This window comes from Pseudophryne corroboree, chromosome 8, assembly GCF_028390025.1.
Source record: "Pseudophryne corroboree isolate aPseCor3 chromosome 8, aPseCor3.hap2, whole genome shotgun sequence".
Classification (NCBI taxonomy): domain Eukaryota; kingdom Metazoa; phylum Chordata; class Amphibia; order Anura; family Myobatrachidae; genus Pseudophryne; species Pseudophryne corroboree.
In genome coordinates this window covers 312169963-312184605 of record NC_086451.1, presented here as the reverse complement: position 1 = coordinate 312184605, position 14643 = coordinate 312169963, and positions in this window count along the sequence as shown.

The following is a 14643-nucleotide window of genomic DNA, read 5'->3' as shown; positions in this document are numbered from 1 at the left end:
ATAAATAAACAATTATATATAATGTCTTCAATAGATTTGTATACATAAATTACCATTTCAGCAGTAATGATAGTCTTTGGTATTTGCCACAATGGTGAGATCAGGGAGAACAGAAACCTTATGTGGAACAGAAGAGGAAAAGCTCACTTAGTCTTGATTTTCAATGTGACTATAGACTGTTAAAGTAGCGCTTCAAGATTATTCAGACTATTTGGGTTTAGCAGGAGGAGATGATTTGTATACAGATCACAAATCAAATGATCATCTCTACATGCTGACTATTATTGATTACAATTGTGGAGTGTTTTTAATCTAAGAACAGTGGTCAGCTGGTGTCCTGACAAATCCATGGGATGGACACTGTTGCATTTAATTTCATTGCCTTTTAAATCCCACAGCAAGAGCAGTCAAAGGAAATGGCTTTGAATAGCCATCACTTATTAATCACTTAATAAGATGGGTCTTTCCATAGTTGTTATGCTCCCTACCAATCTATAAATAGCCTTTATTATCTTGGATGACAATTAAACCTCTGCCATTTTTTAATTACTTGTCTCCAATGACTGATAATTTCTGGGAGCCTTTCATTCTGCTTGGGTAAGGTTGGCTCCATTTTTATTCTATTGTCAAAGTCAGAAAAATATCACGCTACACACTGCCATATTTGCACCTCATGCGTGTCCCCGCAGCGTGTGCATGAGCTCTCCCGTGCGTGCGCATACTTGCTGTTGTGTGCACCCGCAGGCGCACGGTATGCGCATTTACGGTAGAGTTTGTATGCATCTAGCGTGCGACTCAATCGTAACATATTTTAACCATATAATGTATTTTGTAGATTATGGTCCCTTTGATAGAATCTGAAAGTTTAGTTAATGTAGCATGTTCATAGACAAAGAGATCCCTCTTTGTTTGATACGAAGGGTCAGACAGGGGTTATACAGTGGTGTTTAGTATCCATCGGAAGAGTATTTAATTAGCAATATTCCGGTGTTGGTTTGAAGCGGATAACTCGCTCGTGTGAATAGTTATGGACATAAGAAGTTTATGAACATTTACTGTATTTGCACTTTATTATCCATGCGGCGGGAAACCTAGTTTCCCACCCACCTGAGCAGTTGGAAATAGTCACAGCCCACCTGTATGAATCAACCTATGACCTTTTGTTATAATACGAAGACGAATTCCTGTGTCCAATGAACAATAAGAATATAGGGACCATTGTACTGTATTGTGTGTAGTGTATAAAAGGACAAGCCGATCTGGGCCAGCTTTCTATTCTCTTCAACGGTTCTCATTGCTGATAATCGGGAGCTGGATATCCAGAAGGCGCATGCGATTGTTTCCCTTTGTGCGTAAGTATCTCTGCAATCATATTGTCTTTATTGTTATAAGCCATTCTCTCTCGTTCTCTCTCACTTTCTCTCTCTCTCTCCCCTTTCCCCCTTTAAAAGTAATTGTATCTTTATTGTATTTTATGTGTAGTTACTTGGTTAGATATTCTATGTTATTTTGGTAGTGTATAACTTGTATTGTATTATTCTTTTTGAACGTTCATTCATTTCCTTAAAAGGTGTTAGACCCTTAGACCGGTATTTGACTGTTTATTATATTGCTAAGGGGTTCTCTGAGCGTCACATACGCTCATACAGCTTTTAAACTAACAAGGTTACACTGTGTTGCATTTACATCTTATCACTGCAAAAGGGTTTACAGTATATGTACATTGTTTATGGTATAGTTAAAAAGGTTTAACACTGTGAGCGTCGGCGCCGCTTGTGATCTCCTCGTGGTCCCAAGCATTTGCTACGCTGATAGCGTATCATTACGTTAGTCGGCAGCCTATAGCGTGCTTGCCTGTACGCTCTAAGCCGTGAGCGAACGTGCCGCTCGTGCGTCTCGACCACGGCTAAGCGTTAGATACGCAACGTGCGTACCCTTAAGGTATTCCATACGCCAATAGCGTACTGTGTTCTTTAACCTTTTAGAGGGTTTTCAGTAAGATAAATATTAGGCTTTATCACTATTTAGTGGAAAGTTTTTCTAAATCCTCTACCATCCACTGCAAAATGTCACCAATTGGTCATTCAGACAACCAGGTAGAAAAGTGTTTTTATTTAGTATATTTATATGTTCAAAATTCAAAATACGGTATGGTGAATCTACAGAATTGGGTAAATTCTTTGTTCAGGAGCTACTTATTAAATAATACTTTTTTTTTTAAGGGAAATATTGGTTTATTTATTAAATCTAAATGCAATTACCTTTATGTTGGGAATGGTCTCAGGTGGAGATTGCTAATTATAATACTTCAGGACATTTGAGTTAACAGCAGTCCTGATTTTGGATGACTCTCCCACTCACTCAGGACTTTGGGGGTAATTCAGACCTGATCATAGCAGCAAATTTGTTAGGGCAAAACCATGTGCACTGCAGGTGTGGCAGATAAAACATGTGCAGAGAGAATTAGATTTGGGTGGGTTATTTTGTTTCTGTGCAGAGTAAATACTGCGTGCTTTATTTTTACACTACAAATTAGATTTCAGTTTGAACACACCCCACCCAAATCTAACTCTCTCTGCACATGTTATATCTGCCCACCCTGCAGTGCACATGGTTTTGCCCATCTGCTAATAAATTTGCTGCTACGATCAGGTCTGAATTACCCCCTTTGTTTTAACAGGTGTGATCTTCTTCATTAATTATTTTCTTACCAAAGTGGAGTTGTGTAAACCAACAGTTACGAGAGCATGCATGATGTTAATGACTACTCTGTCAGTTTCTATGATGATATATATGGACAGGCACATCTTGATGTCACTCCAGAAAAGCAACATAAAAGTGGAACAAATTAATATATTTTTAAAGGTTAAAATTAATTTATTCTGCCTATCTAATGGTTTCCTTTGGCTACAGATATTTCTTGTGGTATTGCTATCTATGATAAAATCGTCAGTGGCCTCCCATAAGATTGGTCCTCTTTTGTTGATTACATAGCATTTAAAACATAAATATACAGTAGAAACATTCTCACCTCTGGCTTTTGGTAGAGGTTCCAGTGTTTATAGTAATTAAAATGCTAATGAGAATGTTTAGAATGTTACTTAGTTTGGATAGCAAGATAAAGATTCTGTCTCGCATGTTAAACACCACAGAATATGTTAGTGCTATAAAAAACAGACATGAATAAAATTGCATCACTGCTGTAGGTTAGTTTGTAAGCATGTAATAGACCAATCAATATGAGTTTTAAAAGCCTGTCTCAAGTGTTATTATGTACTTACTTAAGTAATCTTCCCTTCACTCCCTTTATATGGGCATGCTTATATGTGCAACTGGAACTACTCTCTTCTTTTGAGAGCTGTGTTTCAAACTACTATTGGAGATGTCAATTTGAATCCCATTTGGATTAAATAGAAACAGGCTTATTCTGAGTTGGACATAGCTGTGACCATGTCGGCATCCCTTGCATGCCAGATTAAAGGAGTGGTGAAAAGGGCGGTTGTCCCGGGGGCCCCACACATTAGGTGTCCTCACATACAGCTTTGGGTTAGTGCAGTAGTACTCCTGAGCTTTGCATCTGCCAAGGAGGTCATCTGTGTCCGGCGAGTGAAATAACACAAGACAGTGGACGGCAGTGTGGGGTGCTCCTGTTCACTTGTCTTACCTCCGGCTGCTGCTCTGTGTCCGTGTGGTTCCTGCCTCATAGAAACATAGAATTTAATGGCAGTTAAGAACCATTTGGCCCATCTAGTCTGCCCCTTCTTTTTACTTTTTTTTAGCTCAAACCTTATTTGATCCTTATTTCTTTGTAAGGATATCATTATGTCTATCTCATGCATGTTTAAATTGCTCTACTGTCTTAGCCTCTACAACCTCTAATGGGAGGCTATTCCACTTGTCCACTACCCTTTCTGTGAAGTAATTTTTCCTCAAATTTCCCCTGAAACTCCCCCCTTCCAGTCTCAGTGCATGTTCTCGTGTCCTATTGCTTCTCTTCATTTGGAGAATGTTTCCCTTCTGAACTTTGTTAAAACCCTTGATATAGTTGAAAGTTTCTATCATGGCCCCCCTTTCCCTTCTCTTCTCCAAACTATACATATTGAGAATTTTTAGTCTTTCTGAGTATGTTTTGTGATGTAAGCCATGCACCATTTTAGTTGCCCTTCTTTGTACAGTCTCTAATGTATTAATATCCTTTTGAAGATATGGCCTCCAGAACTAAACACAGTATTCTAGATGAGGCCGTACCAATGACCAATAAAGTGACATTATTACTTCTTTATTTCTGCTGCTGACTCTTCTCCCAATGCAGCCAAGCATCTGTCTAGCCTTCTTAATTGCTTTGTTACATTGTTTACCTACCTTTAAGTCACCTGAAATAGTGACTCCTAAATCCCTTTCCTCCACAGTAGTTTACAGTATACTGCCATTAATACTATATTTAGCCTTTGGATTTTTGAGACCCAAGTGCGTGATTTTGCATTTTGTGGCATTAAATTGTAATTTCCACACTCTTGACCATTCATCTAGACTGCCTAGATTCCCAATCATTTGTTTTACTCCTCCTGGTGTGTCTACCCTGTTGCATTCCTTTGTGTCATCGTCAAAAAGACTTACTTTCCCTTTAATGCCATTTGCAATGTCACCAAAAAAGATATAAAAAAAAACAGGTCCAATTACAGATCCCTGGGGTACTCCACCAGTAACATTTCCTTCCTGTGAATGCACTCCATTTACTACAACTCTCTGTTTTCTATCCTGCAACCAAGATTTTATCCATTCAACAATCTTAGTATCCAATCCCAAGCTTTCAAGTGTATATAGCAGTCTGCAATGTGTAACAGTGTCAAAAGCCTTACTAAAGTCTAGATAAGCTATATCCACGGCTCCACCTTTATCCATCACTTTAGTCACACAGTCAAAAAAGTCAATAAGGCTTGTTTGACATGATCTCTCCCCAGTGAATCCATGCTGTTTTGGATCCTGTAAATTGCTTGATTTGAGATAATCTACAACTCTTCCTTTTAAGAGTGTTTCCATCCATTTCCCTACTACTGATGTAAAACTCACTGCTCTGTAGTTGTTTGCCTCTACCTTGTTCCCACTTTTGTGCAGTGGGACTACATTTGCTGTCTTCTAGTCCTCTGGAATTACTCCTGTAGCTAATGACTGGTTGAATAATTCTGTTAATTGTGCTACCAATACCTCTTTAAGTTATTTTAGTATCCTGGGTTGTATCTCATCTGGCCCCACTTTCAGCTTTGAGAGTTCTATTAGGACCTTCTCCTCTGTAAATGTACTTGTTTAATATTCCTATTTATCCCTGCAACTTAACTGTGGCCACTTCCCCTCTCTTTCAGTAGTGAATACTGAGCAAAAATAAATAAGATTTATCTGCTATTACAATTTCTCCCTCAACAAGACTCCCAGTCTCTCTTTAGTTTTATTATTCCTCCTTTTGTTTTTCTCCTTTCGCTTATATACCTTAAAAAATGTTTGCCTCCTTTACCCACTGATGGGTCATTTTCTCCTAAACTTGTGCCTTTGCACATCCTATTACCTTTTTAGTCTTATTCTGTTTAACAAGATATATCTCATTGTCTTTATTATTTTGTGTCTGCTTATATTTCCTGAAAGCCATCTTTTTTTGCTTTCACAATACTTGCTACTTCTTTCGCAAACCACACTGGCTTCCTTTTTCTTGTATTTTTCCTAACACTTTTGATACAAACGTCTGTTGCCTTTAATATTGCACTTTTTAATGTTTCCCACCTCTCCTGCACTGCCTCCAAGTTCCTCCACTCTGCCAAAGAATCGCTTACACATTTTCCCATCCCTACAAAATTAGCCTCTATAAAATCTAACAACTTTGTTTTTGTATGGGATGAGTCAGTTTCTATCTTTATGCTGAACCATACTGCTTGATGATCACTGTATCTCAGGTTTTCACCCACTTTTATGTCAGACGGTCTGTCTCTATTTGTAAGTATTAAGTCCAATATTGCATCTTTCCGAATAGACTCCCTCACGAATTGATGGAGAGATGCTCGCTGCAGGGAATTTAAAATGTCCTTACTTCTAGTGGCACTAGCAGCAGACACCTCCCAGTTTATATCAGGAAGATTAAAGTCTCCCATGATTATTACCTCTCCTTTTAATGCCAATTTAGTTATTTCCTGCAAGAGGTTCTTGTCCAGTTCCTCTTCCTGGCCTGGTGGCCTGTATATCACGCCACAAAGAATCGACTTCTCCCCTGTTTCTATGGTCATCCAAAGGGCCTCAATTTTTTCTTCAATACTTTGTATTAAGGTAGCATTTATGCTTTATTTACATACATTGATACCCCTCCTTCGACTCTTTCCATTCTATCCTTCCTAAATAAAGTATATCCCGGTATAGTCATGATTTTCGTTGCACCAAAACTCTGTAATTGCCACAATATCTAGATCATCTCTTGTCATTATTGCAATTAGTTCTGGGATTTTATTTCCTAAGCTCCTAGCATTTGCACACATAGCTTTTAGAGTTTTGTTTGTGCTTTTCCTGTTCCTAGCTATGTTCATCTCTCTGCTATGTTTATTTGGTTTTGATCGGACTTATCTTCTGTTGCTTAGGATATGCTTCCTATTCCCTTTGCCTGCAGAAACAATACCTCTGGGTTGGGGGAGCAAATTGCTTTATTCCTATTTGGTTCACTGCCCCCTCTATTAGTTTCACCTGTGAATCAGCAGTTCAGCACTGTCCAGCCAACCGCTAGAGAGACCTGGCTGCCCCAGCCCTCCTTTCTCCACCAGCCCATGGATCATGTAAGTGAGTTGTAGCCCTTCCTCCTTCTCCACAGCAGATGCCCTGTCAAAGTCAGAAAAATATCCCTATACACGCTGCCATATTTGCACCTCACACTGGTCCGCGCTGCGCATGCGTGCGCTTTCCCGTGATAGCGCATACCCGTTGTTGCGTGCACCCGCTCGCACTCGGTATGCGTATTTACGGTAAAGAGTATGTAGTCGTAGCGTGCGACCCAATCGTTACATATTTTCACAATTAATGTAGTTTATAGATCATGGTCCCTTTGATAGATTCTGAAAGTTTGGTTAATATAGAATGTCCCTGAACGGAGGAATCCCTCTTTGCATTGTACGAAGGGTCTAACAGGAGTCATACGGCAGTGTTTGGTACCCATCGGAAGAGTATTTAAATAGCAATATTCCGGTGTTGGTTTGGAGCGGATCAATCGCTCGTGCGAATAGTTATGAACATAAGAAGTTTATGTTCATTTACTATTATTTGTTCTTACTTAATCATGCGGCGGGAAACCTAGTTTCCCACCCACCTGAACAGTTGGAAACAGTCACAGCCCACCTGTATGAAACAACCTATGACCTTTTGTTATAATGCGAAGCCGAATTCCTGTGTCCAATGGACGATAAGATTGTAGGGACCATTAGATTGCATTGTGTGTGGAGCATAAAAGACGGGCCTGTGGCATCCAGCTTACACTTCTCTTCAAACGGTTCTCATTGCTGATAATCGGGAAGCTGGATGTCCAGAGGCGCTTGCGATCGTTTCCCCTTGTGCGTAAGTTTTCTCCGTAATCATATTGTCTTACTGTGAGCCATCTTCTCTCTCTCTCTTCTCTCTCTCTCTTCTCTCTCTCTCTCTCGTATATCCCTTTAAGTATATTGTATTATATTATATTTCCTGTGCAGTTATCTGGTTAGTTGGTTTATGTTATACTGTAGTGTATGCTTTGTACTGTGATTCTTTTTGCAAGTAATAGTCATAATACATATAATAGGTTTCGGACCCTAAGCCAGGTATCTGTGTATTCTTTATAGTGTTAAGTATTCTCTGAGCGTCGGTGACGCTCAAGCAGCTTTGTAGGTAATCAGGTTACACAAGGTTGCACTTACACATTGTCTCCACACTAAGGTTTACTGTGTATTTCATTGCTGAAGGTATAGATATAAAGGTTTAACGTTGTGAGCGTCTGCATCGCTGGTGATCTCCTCGTGGTCCCGAGCGTCCGCTACGCTATAGCTAATCATTACGTTAGTCGGCAGCCAATAGCGTGCCTGCCTGTGATCACTGAGCCGTAAGCGAACGTGACGCTTGAGCGTCTCGACTACGGCTGAGCGATCGCTACGCAACTTGCGTACCCTTACGGTACTTCTTACGTAGATAGCGTACAGTGTTCTTAGACCTCTTAAAGGATATTATATAAGATAAAAATTCAGCTTTATCAATTGGGGGCTCGTCCTATCCTTCACATATCTGCACTAGGTAGATCAACAGACATTATCCCTCAGCAAAGGGCGGGAGGTTGTCTCGTAGTGCTGACGGGATAAACGTCTGCTTCGCTTAGATAACGAGTGCTGAAGGAATCCGGGAACCGGAGGTAAGAACAAAACGCTAGTGTCTTTTTAAACTGTCTATTTTTCTTCTGTCTTGCGTATACACGCACGCATACATATATATCTGCATTTCTTTTTCATTTTTCGTATATCACTATCCTGTCTGCCAGTTTTATAGTTGATAAAAGTGCTAAAAGAGATTTGCTGTTATTTCATAGTTTAAGAATAGAGGTAACATAGTTAAAGTGTAGACAAACACACAGTTTTGCCTGGGAGATAGGGCGAAGTCAGTGTGGTGTGTGGTAGATGATCAGGGATCATCTACGTTGATAAAAGTATAAATTGTGTTACGGTGGATCTTTTGCTTTGCGTACACGTGTCCCTAACAAAAGACTTGTGTACGCAATCCAAAGGCAGACGCACGCAGCGTACATTACGCAACGGAGCGTCCGGTTACGCCCACGTAGCTCAAGTCACGATAAAGTTGATTTTTAACGCAACGCGATAAGTAACGCAAAGCGGTAAATAGCGCAACAGGCGATAAATAACGCAAGTCTATTTTTGGTGTCCGAAATTTAATTAACAGATCCTGCTCCTAATTGGTAACACAGCTGGGCTAAAGAAAAATTTCTGCGCAGAAATAGAAATAGAAACAAAAGTGTACATGTGGTGAGTGAGTGTTTTCATACATTTATACAATTTGGAGGTTGAACCAAAAGAAATCACCGAGTACTCGTGAGGAACATACGTGTAAGTGACATGCACGGTGGCTAGGGAGGCATCCTTGGTTAAAACACAATATTTGAGCATTAGAGTATAGCGGACTAGTATAGAAGGTCAGACCAGGAGGTCGTATAGAAACAAGACCAGGAGGTCGTATAGAAACAAGACCAGGAGGTCGTATAGAAACAAGACCAGGAGGTCATAGTAGACCAACAGGTCCAGGTACAGTAAACAAGGAAGTCCGCTATACAGTCCACAGGCACAACACCAAAAAGGGTTGGTGCAACACCCATATAGGCCATACAAGCTCGCTGAAGGAATTCGCAGCCGCAATTTTCGATTCCATTGGTCTTTCCGTACATAAGTTTAGTTGCTTGTGTGCTGAACGACTGTACCGCACGTAATTGTGTACAGTAGTTAGTAATCTGACCTAGTACCATTAGAGTAAAGGGGTCACAAACGCTATTTGTACATTCTGACGTGATTTGTGTAATTTTTTATTTTTCAAGAAGGGAAGTTCGCTGGTCACTCAGGAACTATCTGACAACCCCACCTTTACTGGAAAGAGTAAGTGTTCTTCGGATAACCCTCACATGTTCCAGTAAACAAAGGTTTTTATAGGTGCCCTGGGTCGAGTGCGCCAGCACCATATCGGTGTGATCAGGTCGCATTGGTCGGCGTGGGCGAGCGAGTGAGGTGCTCGGTAAACTTCACCGCCTACCTATCGTGAATAATTTGGTTTTCTGTAAGGGTTCGCTGAAGACCCTGATATAGAGATCAGAGGTAGAGCAAGCGGACGCCTGCAGGTTATGGGGGCCAGTTGTTCAGGAAGGGGGCGATCAACCTCGGTTCGGGTTGACCCTGTAAACCGTCCAGTAGGATCGGCCAGGTATGTAATGTGTGAGAAATATGGAAGTCACACAGAGGTTTTATGTGATGAATGGGAGAGAATGACGGTACAAGACAGGGAGAAGTTCCCAAGAATAGGTAGCTTCAGCCCAGAAGTGTTACAAAATTTAAGGAGGAGGATATGTCTCATAAAATCAACAAAGAGACGAATCCAGCATTATGATTATTTACAGTTGTGGCAACAGGAAGGTGAGATACAGAGAGGTTTGGCTCAGGCGGCAGGATCTGGCTCTAACAGAAAACTGATTGCCACAGCCCCGCCGCCACCATATATATCAGGAGAGAAGTTGATTGCGGAGAAAGACGCACTAAGGTGTAACGCACAATCACTTAGTAACCATGTAAATGTTAATGATAATGTTAACCCATTAACCCATGCAAGTATTAACCCGTGCAAGTTGTACCCTGTTTTGAACTTTCCTCAGGAGTGTGATCAAGAGGACGAAGCGACAACAATTTCAGCGCTCTCTCTAGCGGCCACCATAGCAGAGACCACAGTAGGCACAGCAACACCCACGAGATTAGTGAAGGCCCCTAGCGGAGGGATAGGTGAGGTCGTATCGACTGGTAAGTACGGCACCATGCATTATACTGAAACAATTTCACCACAAGCTATAGAATCTACACAGAATGAGGTTGTTAGAGTTAACCCTGTTAGAGTAATAGCAGTTCCCAATGGGAAAACAGATGTATCAGGAGCCACTCCCATAAGGAACATTGCCATGTACAGCCCATTTTCCCGAATGGAATTAAGGACCATAGTGTCTGAATTCCCTGACCCTAGAAAAGATTTAGTTGCCAGTCAAAAATATATCACAGACCTAGGAAACACTTTAGAGCCCAATAATAAAGATTGGCAGATATTGCTAAGAGCTTGTTTACCCTCCAATGTCGACTCAGCTCAATTCTTAGCCGATTGTAGACTAGATCAGGATGTACCTCTTACAGATGTGTACAACAAAGATAACGTAAAAAGGATAAATTTACAGTTAAAGGAGTATTTCCCAGCAGTTGTTAAGTGGGGCAAAATATTCTCCATTAAACAAAAAGAGTCAGAAACAGCTGCAGAATATTTTCACCGGGCACTATTAGAAATGGCAAAGTACACTGGTATAGAGGACATTAGGACAAACCCAAACCATCAAGAAGTAGCAGTATCTGTACTAATGGATGGTTTAAAAGAAACATTAAAGGCAAGGGTACAGACCACGCAACCATGTTGGCGAGGTCTGTCAGTGTCCACTTTGAGAGAGGCTGCTATTGATCACGACCGAAACATCACCAGACACAGGGAGTCGCAAAGTGATAAGCTAATGTCAGTAAGTATACAGGCTCTGACCACAAAGCAGCCTGCGTATGTACCACCAAACCCTGTGGGTAAGTCAACTGTGGTAACATGTTATTATTGTCACAAACAGGGACACTATGCACGAGACTGTAGAGCGAGAAATATGCAAAAATCTTACCAACCCCCTAGACAACGACACGACACACGACATTGGGATCAGGGTCCACAGAAACGGAGTTATGAGCCACATACAGGGGAAACAAAAAGATATCCCCCGAACAGAGACTGGCATGCCTCTGGTAGTTCCCAGCTATCTCCCGCACAAGTAGTTGTTGCCAACGGGATTCAGGCAGGTCACCATACCCGATAGGGGTGTGGCCATACCTGTAATCTGCAGCCAGTAAAATTGATTGCCAATCTTGAAAGTGAACCCGAGATCGCAATTAATGTAGCTGGTAAAACTTTAAACTTTCTTGTAGACACAGGGGCGGCCAAGTCAGTGATAAATTCGACAGTGGGCATAAGAACCACTGGTAAGACAGTTCCAGCCATGGGAGTAACAGGAGTAGTCCAGCACTACCCTGTTAGCAAACCAGCCGAGATTACAATAGGACCTTTGCATACCAAGCATTCCTTTTTGCTGGCTGCATCGGCACCAACCAATCTCCTGGGAAGAGACTTACTGTGTAAAATGGGGTGCGTCATTTATTGTACTCCTGAAGGTGTATTCTTGGACATACCTGAGAATCACGCTCAGGAAGTGCGAGACATGTTAGACTCCCCATCAAAATTAATGTCACATACCATTATGACAAATAGGAATCCATCTCAGATAGAAGAGATGACATCTCAGATACCAGAGTCACTTTGGACAAAAGACGGACAGGACACTGGATTAATGGCAAACGTAGCTCCAGTAGTTGTACGAGTAAAAGATGGTAGGATAGCTCCAAAAATCCCACAGTACCCTCTGAAGCCAGAGGTGGAGTTAGGAGTTTTCCCAGTGATAGAGCGCTTGCTACAACAGGGCATTCTGGTAAGAACGTCCAGCACAGCCAATAGTCCCATCTTCCCTGTTAAAAAGAGTGGGGGGAGGGGTTACAGGCTAGTGCAGGATCTAAGGGGGATTAACAAAATAGTTGAGAGTCAGTTCCCCGTAGTGCCAAATCCAGCTGTCATCCTAATGCAAATTCCTCCCACTGCCAAATTTTTCACTGTTATTGACCTCTGCTCCGCTTTCTTTTCGGTACCTCTGCATCCTGACAGCCAATATTTGTTTGCATTCACATACAGAGGAGTCCAATACACGTGGACTCGATTACCCCAAGGTTTCATAGATAGTCCAAGTATATTTTCTCAGGCTTTGCATGATTGTTTACAGTCTTTCCAACCAGAGAGTGGATCAGTATTGATACAGTATGTGGACGATTTACTGCTGTGTTCAGATTCACTGGAAGCATCCCTGAAGGATACGAAACAGCTCCTGTTTCATCTTTCAGACACAGGACACAAGGTTTCCAAAGACAAGTTACAATTATGCCAAACTAAGGTAAAATATTTGGGACACTGTCTAACACAAGGACTGAGACACCTGACCGCTGATAGAATCCAAGCAATTAGAGACATGACTCTGCCACAAACCCAGCAACAGATCAGAACGTTTTTAGGAATGTGTGGGTATTGTCGTAATTGGATCCCAGGGTTTTCCATATTGGCGTTACCTTTGCAGGAAATGGTCTCCTCAAACAAACCTGATCGGATTTCGCATACAGACGAATCTGAGATGGCATTTGAGAGACTTAAACAGTGCCTAACGCAGGCACCAGCACTAGGTATGCCAGACTATGGGAAACCCTTTGAACTATACGGAACAGAGAGTGCTGGTTGCGCAGCAGGTGTACTAACCCAAAAACACGGTGATGCCAGCAGGCCAGTCGCATACTACAGCGCTCAGCTAGATACGGTAGCGCGATCCCTCCCCACATGTTTGCGAAGCGTTGCTGCGATAGCATTGCTAGTGACAAAAAGCGAAGATGTCATGCTAGGCCACAACCTCACAATCCATACACCACATGCAGTAACAGCCTTATTGAATTCTGCCCAAACCAGACACGTCTCATCAGCGAGATTTACAAGATGGGAATTGGCACTAATGGCCCCCGTAAACATCACCATAAGGAGATGCAGTGCATTAAATCCTGCAACATATCTCCCAGGTGTGCCTGGTCAGGCACAAAGGGTGGAAGGTGAGAGTGATGGGGAAGGAGGATTTAATACAAAGGAAGACACACATGATTGTATGGAATATTTGACCCAAAATTTTACCGCAAGGCCTGACATCAGTGACAACCCACTGGAAGATGCAGAACTCACGTTCTACACGGACGGTAGTTGTCACAGACAGTCAGACTCGGGAGACTTGTGTACTGGATACGCAGTCGTAGATGACCAAGACACCATAGAAGCGGAACCGCTAGGCCCACCTCACTCAGCCCAGGTTGCTGAACTGGTCGCCCTAACCAGAGCATGTGAATTGGCTAAGGGTAAGTCAGCCAATATCTACACCGATTCTAGATACGCATTCGGGGTAGTCCATGATTTCGGAGCCCTATGGCGCCTCAGAAATTTCATGACGGCAGCTGGTACACCGGTAGCGCATGCAGCTCACATAAAAAGGCTTCTAACAGCGATACAGGAACCCGACAGAGTGGCTGTTATCAAATGTAAAGCACATACATATAGTCAAGACCCAGTATCACTTGGTAACAGCCGAGCAGACGAAGCTGCTAAGTTAGCAGCTGCGACCCCCATACTGACAGACACCACACAACTGATGGTATTCAATACCATCAACACACAGAAGTTGTGTGAAATGCAAAATTTGTGTTCCACACAGGAAAGAGCGGTCTGGAAGGCAAAGGGATATGGCCAGGAGTCCTCAGGGCTCTGGACGGATGGACATGGTAAACCAGTGGCCCCCAGAGCATACCTTCCATGTCTGGCTGAAGCAGCTCACGGGCTGACTCATCTAGGCAAGGAGGGGATGTGCAAATTGGTAAGAGCATACTGGTGCGCCCCAGGATTCTCCTCTCATGCGAGTAAAAGAGCAATGTCATGCCTTACCTGTCTGAGAAAGAATATTGGAAAGGCAATACCTACAGAACCATCCCATATCCCACCTGCCGGCGGCCCTTTCCAGGTAATACAGATTGACTTCATACAATTACCCCCTTGTCGGAATTTGAAATATGTACTTGTTTGTATAGATGTTTTCTCGAATTGGGTCGAAGCATTTCCGGCGGCTACAAATACCGCTATGTTTACAGCTAAGAAAATTGTGCAGGAATTTGTATGTAGATATGGTATCCC